This window comes from Ipomoea nil, unplaced genomic scaffold (assembly GCF_001879475.1).
Source record: "Ipomoea nil cultivar Tokyo-kokei standard unplaced genomic scaffold, Asagao_1.1 scaffold3169, whole genome shotgun sequence".
Classification (NCBI taxonomy): domain Eukaryota; kingdom Viridiplantae; phylum Streptophyta; class Magnoliopsida; order Solanales; family Convolvulaceae; genus Ipomoea; species Ipomoea nil.
Genome location: NW_017619597.1, coordinates 2,466,525 through 2,478,569, shown reverse-complemented (window position 1 = coordinate 2,478,569; position 12,045 = coordinate 2,466,525).

The window sequence follows — 12,045 nt, the reverse complement described above, 5'->3', positions numbered from 1 at the left end:
TTGAACATCGACAACCTCGCCGGCACCTCGCCATTCGACAACGCCGAAGACCTGAATGTTCTAGAAGCTTCGCCAATTCGATTTTCATAGCCGGAGGAGGAGGACGCGGTGGTACACTGTCCTATGGCGAGGGAGGTTTTCGGCAGGAGCGTTGGGGCTGATGCTCCAGTCGGTGGTTTTGGGATTCATGTCCATTGCAGTGGAGCTTCTGGCACGTCAGCTGGCCAACGTGAAAATGTTGTGGGGTGGTGTTAACTTTATTTTGGCCATTGGTTTAGCCTCTACAGTAGCCGTCACCAAAGCCGCATCACACTCCAGAAGTCAAGCAGCTGATAAATTGACCTTTTCCGGCCGTTTGGAGAGAAGACATCGTAGAAGAAAGAAGTCGTCGCCGAAAAGCGCCGGAAATTGGGGAGCTCGTTGGAGAAGAAAAATATGAGTAAAATTACTAAAATACCCTTATAAATTGACCTATTAAATTTTTCCGGTGAGATTTGGACGGCAATTTGGGCGGCGTGACCAAAATTGATAGAAATTACATAGTCAAGGTACTAAATTAACATTTTTGAAAGTCAAGTGTTGCAATTAACACAACCCCAGTATTCAGTGGACCAAAATTGAAATTTTCTCCAAGTTTTAAGTAGTCCATCTTTAAAATACAATTGATAGATATTTTAAGTTTCATTACAAATTTTTCAACCAGGCAATTAAAATTATACACTAAGACTTATTTTATTCGTGATGAGTACAATTTTAGTATAGATATTTTTAGTGAGTTTGTGTATTTAATAATAACAACTGTTTATAATTCAAAATTATAATCGTTTTTTTTTTTTTACTTATAGTTTAAAAGTTTATTGGACCATTTTCCTTAAACTTTATATATGTCAATTATAGTGCATATATGTTTGATGGAATATATGATGACTTTTATATTAATACTAGTCTTTTTTATGCGTGATGCGTAAAAACATTTGCATAATATTTATACTTTTAAAAATAACTAACAAATCATTACTAATTAAAATCTATATGAAATTGAATTTATTTATTATAGTAATCCAATATATAATGCCTTTAAATATTGTTATCATTAAATTTGATACTGCTAATTATACGTAAGCAATATGAAATAACTCGAGACCAATTAAAGCAAGTAAACGTCTTTATTGATCACGGTAAAGGCCCTAAGTACAATCTACTTGGTTGCTCTGAGTACCGACTGACTGCGGTCGGGATTCTCTAGCAACAACCTATCGATCGTCCAAAAGTCCTCTACACTGTAGCTACTGTGGGTATTTATAGCCGTTATGCCGGGGACAAGTCTCCAGCCGTTCGGCATGTCCTCCACGTAGCCACCACGTGTCACCCTTCCGGGTGCCCTGCCTGTCGTCGTGAAGAGCCGCCACGTGTCCTTCGTCAGCTCTCTCGCCAAAGGGCTACCGCTCGGTGGTTGACATCGTCGTTCGGGCAACTCCCGGTCGGACCCCGACCGGGTTCTTCACAAGGAGCCCGACCTGTTACCTGCAAAGACAAAGAGAAAAGGACAAAGGCTTCTCGGTCGCGGTGAAGCCATGTCGGTCGGGATATTCCCTACCAAGAGCCCCCCAGCCCGGGCCTTTTTGATCGTCCGGGAAAAAATGGGCCGGGATGAAGAAGCCCAACCGTCGGCCACTAAACCGACCGGCCAGCTGTCATTCCCCTCCTCGCCACGTGTCGGCCACTGCCGGCCTCTGCGACTGCAACCGTCACCTCGGAGTCAGTGCTGGTCGTGTCACGCAAGTGGATGATTTTCCCGCCTAAACACTCTCCTATAAATAGGCCCCTGAGGCCTTCATTTGAACTTTCCTCAACCTTCTGAAGCAATCGGTACCCTCAGAGAGTCCCGAGCATCAGTTCAGCGAACCAGTCGAGCAAAGCCAAGCTTCAAGTTCTCTCCCTCGAGCAAAGTACCAGCAATCGGTAAGCTCTTGATCCCTCAGCTTTTTACTTTGTTTTTAGCTTTGCGTAGGAGTAGGATAGGACTAACTTTGAGCTAACCTCCCGACCCTGTACTAACCCCGACCGACCTTTAGGTAGAAAACATGTCGGATTCGGACAGCCAGAACGTCTCGATCGCAGACTATGACGACGCAATCGAGCACAGCAGCGAGGAGGTGGACATCACGTCCTACTCCCTAGAGGTCGAACAACGCCCACAGCCCATTCCCGACCGAGCCCCCGAGCCAGCAGGGTCATCAGGTTCGTTAGGGACTTCGGGGTCGAGTTCCAGTGGGTCGGGGAGCGAGGCAACGTCCACGAGCGGACGAAGCCTCCCGGACGAAGGCGTTAGGGAAACGCCTACGAGGGTAATAGGGGATTACCCTCGAGCCGAGCCTGAGGGCGGAGACCGGGCCAACAAAGCCGAAGCGGATGAAGAGGACCCGACCGGGCCGGCGCCACCGGGCGGGGACGGGTTTGAATTCCTCAACAGCGAGAGCGTTGGAGGCCAGAAGAGCTTGCTGACAAAAGGAGAAGCAAGCAAAATTGCGGCAACTCTTGCTGGTCGGGTCGAGTTCGATACCAGCAGACAGCTCGGAAATATCATCGAGCGGCACCAGGGGAAATGGATCGGGCTGCATTACGATTCGCTAATGGCCCCGATCACATTCCCCTTTTCCAGCCTCCTTACAGCATTCTTGGGCTACTACCAAGTTATGCCCGGGCAGATTTGCCCGAACGCGCATCGGATTATCGCATGTTTTCCCCAGATCTGCAATCGGCACGACGTATCTTGTACGATGGAGCTCTTCAACTTTGTCTACCAAGTGAAGGTGCTGGCGGCCGCGTATGGGGGTGGATTTCTGATGATACAATCCCGAGCGGATAGATGCTCGATCGAAGGGCTGCCCGGGAACAACCGGGGGTGGAAGAACCGGATCTTCTCAGTGAAGTATGATCCGTAGATCCTCCCGGTCGAGAGGGTCTGGAGCCAGCGTTTCCGGAAACAAGTCATCCCAAGCGAGACCCAGGCCCTTATAGACGCCGTCTCTAAAATCTCGGGCGAAATCTACGAGTATCGAATCTTCAAGACGCCCGAGTCCCTCGAAGCGGCTGACTTGCCCGAGCCTGTATATAATATACCCGATAAATACAAGCCCGAGCCCCGGGGCGTCACGATCGCAAAGATGCCCGCCCGGGGCAAACGAAAGGGCAAAGGTGCGACGTTAGCCCTTTTCACCGATCTCAAAAGTCCGGCTGAGCCTTTAGCTCGACCTAACCTACTTTGTTTTGTTTTGCAGGAATGACCGGTTTCGGAGATGAGGATGTCCCGGTGCGCCCGGTGGCCAAGATCTCCCTTGGCAAAAAGAAGGGCCAAGCCAAGCCGGCCGGGGAAAAGGAGATCCCGGTTGCCCGACCCATTGGGGCGTCGACCATCACCACGACCGAAGGCTTCGTGGTGGACGCCTCAGAGGTCCTGGTCTCCCGAGTGGCGGTCGGGAAGGGGAAAGAGAAGGTGGCAGAGAAGACCACCTCAGAGACCGGGGCCTTGAAGCGGCGCCGGGAACAACACAGCCCGACCCCGTCGGGCGGGGGCAGCAGAGGCGGATCTTCGATCCTTGCTCGGATCGGGAACGCCGGGTCGGCCAAGGAGGACTTCTCCAAGCTGACCCCGAGCCAGGTAGCCGAGAAGATCGGCTACGACTTAGCTGAGGTAAGTGTATTTTCCTTCTTCTGAATTTTCTCGAAGTACCACTGTCCGGCTAACACGGTCGTTCATACGTGCAGATCTCCCGGGCGGCCCAGTTTCTTCAACAACGGGCCCTTCAGGCCAACGAAGCTGAGGCCTTGAAGAAGGTCGCCAACCGGCGGCTACAGGAGATCCGGGATCTGGAGGCTCAGCTAAAGAAGGTCAAAGCTGAGCGGGACCTCTCCGAGCAGGTCGCCCAACAGGCGATCGGGGAGGCAGCCGAGCTCAAGGCTCGCCAGAACGACTCGGATAAGCTCGCCCAGCATCTTTTCCAAGACACCAAATCGGGCGCTCGCTTTCTCCAGTCCGTTCGAGGCACAGAGGTCGGGGAGAAGCTGATATGGACGTTTGGCCGGTGGGCTTACAAAACCGGTCAGCGGAAAATGCGTGATCAGACCAAGAAGATCATGGAGCAAGCCCTTGAAGGGGATGATCTGCAGTTGGTCTTGACCACCCTCCCCGATGAAGTAGCCGACCCGGGGCCAGCGCCTTTTGATCCAAAGGATCGGGCCGTGGCGAGTGGGGCTGAAGCCGGCCCGAGCGGGGAGGAAACGCCGAGGAAGGGCGATGCCGAGGCGAAGAAGTAGAGTAGTTTTTAATTCTGCTTCTTTTGTAAGTGACATCAATCGGGAGCCCGGTCCCGAATTTGTACCGGGCACCCCTTTAAATCAATGAAATTCATCTTTTGTTAAACTTGCGTCGCTCGTCCCTCTTTCTGTATCTTTATTTTTGTTCATGCACAGGCCGACCCTTAATGCTCGACCTCATGGCCTTTTGGCCCGGTCCTGCATTACTCGACCCGCTCGACGTTCGAGATTTCGACGTCCAACTGGCCAACCTGATCGGGTTTACCCGATCTTTAGGCCTTGACGAAATATCTCCAACTGGCCAACTGGCCAAGCCTCTACGTCTGGGATATCTCCGAACAACGGACTTAAGTCAACGTCATATTGGCCAACACGATCAGGTTTACCCGATCTTCAGGCCTTGACGAAATTTTGAAAAACAGGTAAGCCCCCGATAGCCGAGTTTTCCCGAGCGAGGGGCCTACGGACACTAAGCCCCCGATAGCCGAGTTTTCCCGAGCGAGGGGCCTACGGACACTCCCTTATCCCAGCCCCCACACTATTGTGCTCTCATGGCACGAGTGAGTGCAATAGTGGACAAGAGGTGAACAGATCGGGGAATTATGCTGTGTGCTCCTGGCTTCCCCGATCAGTGGCGTGACTTGCATGTCCGCCGATGTGGAGCGCATTTGACCGGATGATAGATACGCACCGAAGGTAGAGAAAATAACCGACCGGGCCGCCGCATGCAAACGGTCAAGCAATCACCGATCGTATATACATTAAAACCTTCCCGCTCGCAGGCGGTTAAACAAATATTTACAATCATAAAGCTTAATTACAACCGACGACCGGGACCTACTCGCAGGACAAGCCCCCATTTCGTCAAAAGTTACAAAAAATAGGCTTAATGCCTAAACATAACGAGGTGCTCGGAATTCCAAGTCCCCTCGATTACCCGACCGGTTGTCGTCTCCAGTCGGTACGTGCCCGGCCGTATGACCGCGCTAATGATATACGGCCCTTCCCAGTTTTGAGCTAGCTTTCCGCCCTCTAAAGGTTGACTGGCCTCCCTTCGTCGCAGAACATAATCTCCAACCTGAAAATAACGAGGGTTGACCCGAACGTCTTTAGAACTCTTAACACGCTTCTGGTATTCGGCCATACGCCGAGCGGCTAGCTCTCTTTTTTCTTCGACCGCATCGAGGTCTACGGCCATCGCATGCTCATTCTCCTCCGCATTGTAAGTTCTCTCTCGATCGGTCGGGATCCAAGCTTCGATCGGGAGTCGAGCTTCGGCTCCATAAACCAGGGCGAAGGGGGTCTCTAAAGTAGCTTCTCTCGGGGTCGTCCGATAAGTCCACAGCACATATGGCAACTCATCGGCCCAACTACGACCAGCCGAATGTAGCTTCTTTTTCAAACCTTCCAAGATCGTCCGGTTAGCATTCTCCACTTGTCCGTTTCCCTGCGGGTAAGCCACCGACGATCGGATGTGAGTCGTCCCGATCGTGGCCAAAAAGTTCTGGAAGTACTGGCTTACGAACTGGCGGCCATTGTCACTGATGAGATGTACGGGCACGCCAAAGCGGGAAACCACATTTCACCAGAGAAAACGAGCACATTGCTGAGAGGTGATCGTGGCTAAGGGCTCGGCTTCTATCCACTTGGAGAAATAATCAACGGCGACAATCACGAACCTTCTTCGACCAGAGAGCTGAGGGAAGGGGCCCAAGATATCCACCCCCCACCTAGCGAAAGGAATTGCGGTCGAGACTGGTTGATAGAAGGTTGCTGGTCGTCCAGGCATCCGGGCGTACAGTTGGCACGTCTCACATTCCCGAGCTAACTTTTCACAGTCTAGCTGGAGGGACGGCCAATAGTACCCGATCAGCATGATACGACGGGCAAGCGATCGGCCTCCTTGATGCGAAGAGCAAATTCCCGAGTGAAGTTCCTTCATGACTAAATCGGCCTCAAATGCGGTCAAGCAACGCATGAGAGGGCCTCCATACGATCACCTGCAGAGACGGCCATTCAAGACTTGGAACCTCGGGGCTCTCAACTTGGCCTTTTGAGCACGCTGAGGGTCGTCTGGAAGTCGACCGTGCTCGAGGAACTCCTTCAGATCGGTGATCCAATTGTCTTCTGCCGATTGGATTGGATTGACCGGTAGACGATGGATGCTATGTCTCGGGATCACCAAAATCCGAGCTATCTTCGACATGTGTTCCGGGGCGTCTTGAGCCAATTTAGATAAGATATCCGCGTCGGCGTTGTCCAATCGAGGTATATGACGGACGGTATACCCCCGGAACTGAGCAAGCTTCTCCATGGCAAGGTCTCGGTATAGCTGCAAACGCTCTCCATTGACTTCATAATCCCCGAGAACTTGCCCGACCACGAGTGCGGAATCCGTTTGAGCCCGGATGTATTCAGCCCCCAAATCCCGAGCACACTGTAAGCCATTAACAAAGGCTTCGTATTCGGCTTCATTATTGGTCGGGTGGAACTGATACATGAGAGCAAAATAAACCTTGAATCCTTCCGGGCTCGTGACCACCACCCCTCCTCCTGCTCCTTTCTTGCTACTCGACCCGTCAGTAGCCAACGACCACCACTCAGCCTCGGGATCCGCTACCTCGGGGGGTTGGGTATCCCGGGCGGTGCACTCGACCAAGAAATCAGCAAGGGCCTGACCTTTGATAGCTGGTCTTGGTCGGTATTCGATCGCGTATTGTGTCAGCATTAACGCCCACTTGACTAGGCGGCCGGATGATGAAGCGGTTCGGAGGACTGGCCCGATCGGCTGATCGGTCAACACGCGAATTGCTCGACCTTGGAAGTAGGGAGCCAACTTCTTCGCGGCAATGTATAAGGCGTAGACGACCTTCTCTAGCCGGGAGTACCGGAGCTCGGGACCATGTAGCGCGTGGCTTACATAGTACACCGGTCGCTGGACCCCTTCCGGATCGGTTCGGCACAACACTGCGCTTACTGCGCGATCGGACACGGCGAGGTACACGTCTAGCTCTTCTCCGAGCTCAGGCTTTGAGAGCACGATCAGTGACATGAGATATTCCTTCAGCTCATCAAAAGCCGCTCGGCACTCTTCGTCCCAGACGAATCTATTAACCTTCCGCAATACCTTGAAAAAAGGTAAAGCGCGCTCGGCTAGCTTGGAGAGGAACCGACTGAGGGTTGCCAACCGGCCGGTCAATTGCTGGACTTCCCGAACGGTGGAAGGTGGTTGCATGTCCAGAATCGCTTTTACTTTGGCCGGGTTGGGCTCAATTCCTCTCTTGGTCATCATATAGCCGAGGAACTTGCCGGTCTGAACCGCGAATGTGCACTTGGTCGGGTTCAGCCGCAACTGGTACTTCCTCATGATCTGGAAGCACTCCTGGAGATCCCGGGTGTGGTCGGATCGGTCCCGACTCTTGACCAGCATGTCATCGATGTAAGCTTCCATCGTTCGGCCCAATAGATCGGCAAAGAGCATGTTGACCATCCTCTGGTAGGTCGCCCCTGCGTTCCGGAGACCGAACGGCATCACTCGGTAACAATACAGCCCGTCCGGGGTCACGAAGGCTGTCTTGCTCTCATCTTCATGGTGCATCATGATCTGATGGTATCCCTTGAAGGCATCCATGAAGCTCATTAATTCAGCCCCCGCCGTCTCGTCGACCATCTGGTGAATGCTCGGTAAAGGATATGGGTCGAGCGGACAGGCCTTGTTGAGGTCCGTAAAATCAATGCACATCCTCCATGCTGGGGGCTTAGGAATAAGAACGATATTTGCCACCCACTTGGGATAAACCACCGGACGGATATGCTCGATCGCCGCCATCTTTTTGACCTCTTCTCTAACAAATTCGCGGCGATCGGAGGAAAGGTGTCGCGTTTTCTGCACAACCGGCTTGGCTGCGGGGTCAACAGCCAGTTTGTGACAGATGACCGATCGATCAATCCCGGGCATGTCTTCAGGCCCCCACGCAAAGATATCAGCATACTCCCGGAGTATGGCCAAAACTTCCGCTCGAAGCTCGGGGGTGAGGGCTCGGCCAATCTTGATCTTCCTATCCGGGCGGTCCTCGGACAGGGGAACTTCTTCTATTTCTTCGGAAGGCTCAGGTTGTTCCTTCCGATCCTTAGCCTCCTCCTTGGCTATGGTGTTCACCCGGGAAGACGGACCGGAGTCGCGTCTATTAACCGCTCGGGTGTAACATTTCCGGGCGGATTGGACATCGCCACGGACCACACCGACCCCATTAGGAGTGGGGAATTTCATGCATAAGTGGGGCATAGAAATTATCCCACCGATCTTCATAATGGCGGGTCGGCCCAAGATAATGTTGTGGACGCAATGGAGGTTGACCACAACAAATTCTAGCTCCGTTTGGATCGACTTTGGAGGTGCGCCGATCTCGACCGGGAGCATTATTTTTCCCTCGGGGTAAATGAGAGCCCCGGTAAATCCTGACAGTGGTACACCGACCGGAGTCAGCTCCTTCCTGTCGAGGCCAAGCTTCTCAAAGACGTCCAAGTATAGGACGTTCACACTGCTGCCCGTATCAACCATAACCCTCTGGACGTCTGTCCCCTTAACGTCGATCGTGACCACGAGCGCCTCCATGCCGTGGTCACTGCTGCTAGGTTGGTCTTCAAGGGTGAAGGTTATGGGCTCCATCTTCTGCCTCTTCCCGGTCTCCCGGGAATCCACTATAGCGACCGGGCAATTAGTCCGCGGTCGGGAAGCATCTTCCAGTCCGCCAAAAATGACATGGATGGTAGGCTTTCCGGACGGGCGGCTACCAGACGGAGGGTCAGGGTCCCGTCGGTCATCATGACGATCATCCCTTCGATCGTCTCTTCGGTCCTGACCTGGTTGATCGGAGCGGTGATGAGAACGCCTGTGATCTCTCCGATCGGTATTCCTCTTATTGTCTTCTCTCTTCCCCACGCACTTGTCCAATTTTCCCATGTTAAGCAGATCTTCCAACAATTGGCGTAAGTGGGTACACTCCTCGGTGTCATGCCCGACGCATCGATGGTAAGCACAGTGCTTACTCTTGTCAAGGCCGTCTCGATCGGGATGGGGGAGTTTGATGAGATTGCAGGACTGGGCGTACTGCATGGCCTCCGCTTCGGATCGGTTCAAGGCCGTAAACTCGCCAGGCCTGGTGCGGGATCGGGGATTGTCATCTCCCGACCGATGTTCCGCCCGGCCGGCCGGTTTACGGGACGAATAGCCGACCTCCTGCAAGCGCTTTACGGCGTTCGCCTCGCCGGCGTTGGCATAGTCTGTGACCCTCCGAAGGGCCTCCTCGTAACTGGTCGGGGGGTGTAAGATGAAGTCTTGATACAAATGTCCCGCCCGGAGAGATATGTGAAGCATATGGGTGGCGGTCGCGTCGTCCATAGGCTCGACTTCCCCGACCGCTGCCTTCCACTTGACGAGGAAATCGGTCAGGCTTTCCCCTTCTAGCTGCTTGGCCTTTTCAAGATACATGTAGGACTTTCTCACCACTTTGGAAGTAATGAACTTCCTCACAAACTTGATCGCCAAGGTATCAAATCTGTCGATCGAGCCCGGTTGTAAGGTCCGAAACCATTCTGCTGCTCGACCGGTGAGCGTAGAGTAGAATGCCCTACACATTACGGCGTCTGAAACGCCCTTCATCATCATGTTGCTGTAAAAATCATTCACATGGGCTTCAGGGTCTGCCCGTCCGTCATAACTCTTCTCTCCAGAGACCTTCAAGTCGAGCGGGTAAGGCTGGGCCATTACCGCTGCTGTGAAAGGCGTCTGGTGCAGGGTCGATTGGTTGACCGGGGGTGTTGCAGGGTACGCATTCCTGAGCTGCGCAACTTCCGCCTGGAGGTTATAGAGCAATCCTCGGGTTTCGTTGAGCTCGGCGGCTTGAGCGGCTTGGGCTGTATCCCGAGCGCGTCGCCGTCGGTGAGATCTCGACCCGCTATACCCAGATGAAGCCTCCTGACTAGCCTCCTGCATCTGTATGTCTTCTTGCCCGCGGTTCGGGTCTTGGGGTCCCAAACGCTGGCGCATCTCCGGTCGAAGACGATCAAAACCCGCCGCCCGGGCAGTTTCTTCAGGGTCCTCCGCTTGGACGGCCTGAACTGGTGCCTCCATCGCATCAGCACCCCCCGACCCCAACCGCGAATGAGCCGAGCGTCGAGCCCGAGATGCGGACTGACGCTGCGGCTCTACCTGTGCGGTCGGTTGTACTGGAGGGGCGGCGGCTGGAGCTGTATAAGCAGGCGTATATGGTGGATAACCAACCGGGGGAGTGTAGCACATCGATTGGCCTGGCCAATACCCGTACGGCGGAGGTGGGACCGGGTACGGATACTGGCCGGGATACATCATCGGCTGCTGCTGGTATGGCTGACCGGGTGTTGGGTATCCCGGTTGTATGTAATTCACCGGCTGTTGGGCGGCCGGGTATGCATTTGATGGATGCGGTGGTGAGAGGTTGGGGTTTAGATCGACCGTCTGACCTTGCTGTTGGGTAGCGTGATGGTCAGATGAGCTCGCCACATCTGCTTGGTCGTCGGCGAAGTTGTTATATGCCCACGGATACATCGTTGCGAAGAGGCCGAGTGCTCGTCAAGACGTAGCTTTGTTGCCTTCGTGTCCCCATAGACGGCGCCAAAATGATACTGCTAATTATACGTAAGCAATATGAAATAACTCGAGACCAATTAAAGCAAGTAAACGTCTTTATTGATCACGGTAAAGGCCCTAAGTACAATCTACTTGGTTGCTCTGAGTACCGACTGACTGCGGTCGGGATTCTCTAGCAACAACCTATCGATCGTCCAAAAGTCCTCTACACTGTAGCTACTGTGGGTATTTATAGCCGTTATGCCGGGGACAAGTCTCCAGCCGTTCGGCATGTCCTCCACGTAGCCACCACGTGTCACCCTTCCGGGTGCCCTGCCTGTCGTCGTGAAGAGCCGCCACGTGTCCTTCGTCAGCTCTCTCGCCAAAGGGCTACCGAATCGGTGGTTGACATCGTCGTTCGGGCAACTCCCGGTCGGACCCCGACCGGGTTCTTCACAAGGAGCCCGACCTGTTACCTGCAAAGACAAAGAGAAAAGGACAAAGGCTTCTCGGTCGCGGTGAAGCCATGTCGGTCGGGATATTCCCTACCAAAATTAAAAAATATAATAAAATATATTGTGGATGCATGTGCATGGTAACAATAATAGAAAAGATAACGGAAGTTATAACGGTAGGGGTATATTTGTCCAAAAAATTATATAGTACAACTCTAAAAGTACAATATACAAAATGATAGTACTAAAAATATAGACATAAATTAGAGATATAACTTTGATTGAGACTTATTATGTTTTTAGATATATCAATTAATAGCTTTCACAAATTATTATTGATGAGCTGTATATATGTTGAGTGATTTGAACATACGATGGTGTGGTGGCACTCAAGCACAGGGAGCTACTGCAAGTGTGAATAATATCTAAAAGTAATGTGAATCATATCTATGTTCAAAAAAAAAAAAAAAAAAAAAAAGTAATGTGAATCATATCTAAAAGAGTGGTCCTAATTGGGTGCAGTAAAATATTTTGGTTAAACGTGCCTATCATGCTTTTACACATAAGGTCCCCTTTGGTTCGGAAAATATTTGAGGAAAAATAGAATTGAAATTTCCATGAAACATAGATTATTGAGAAAATTAGTTACATTATTTAGTTGGTAGA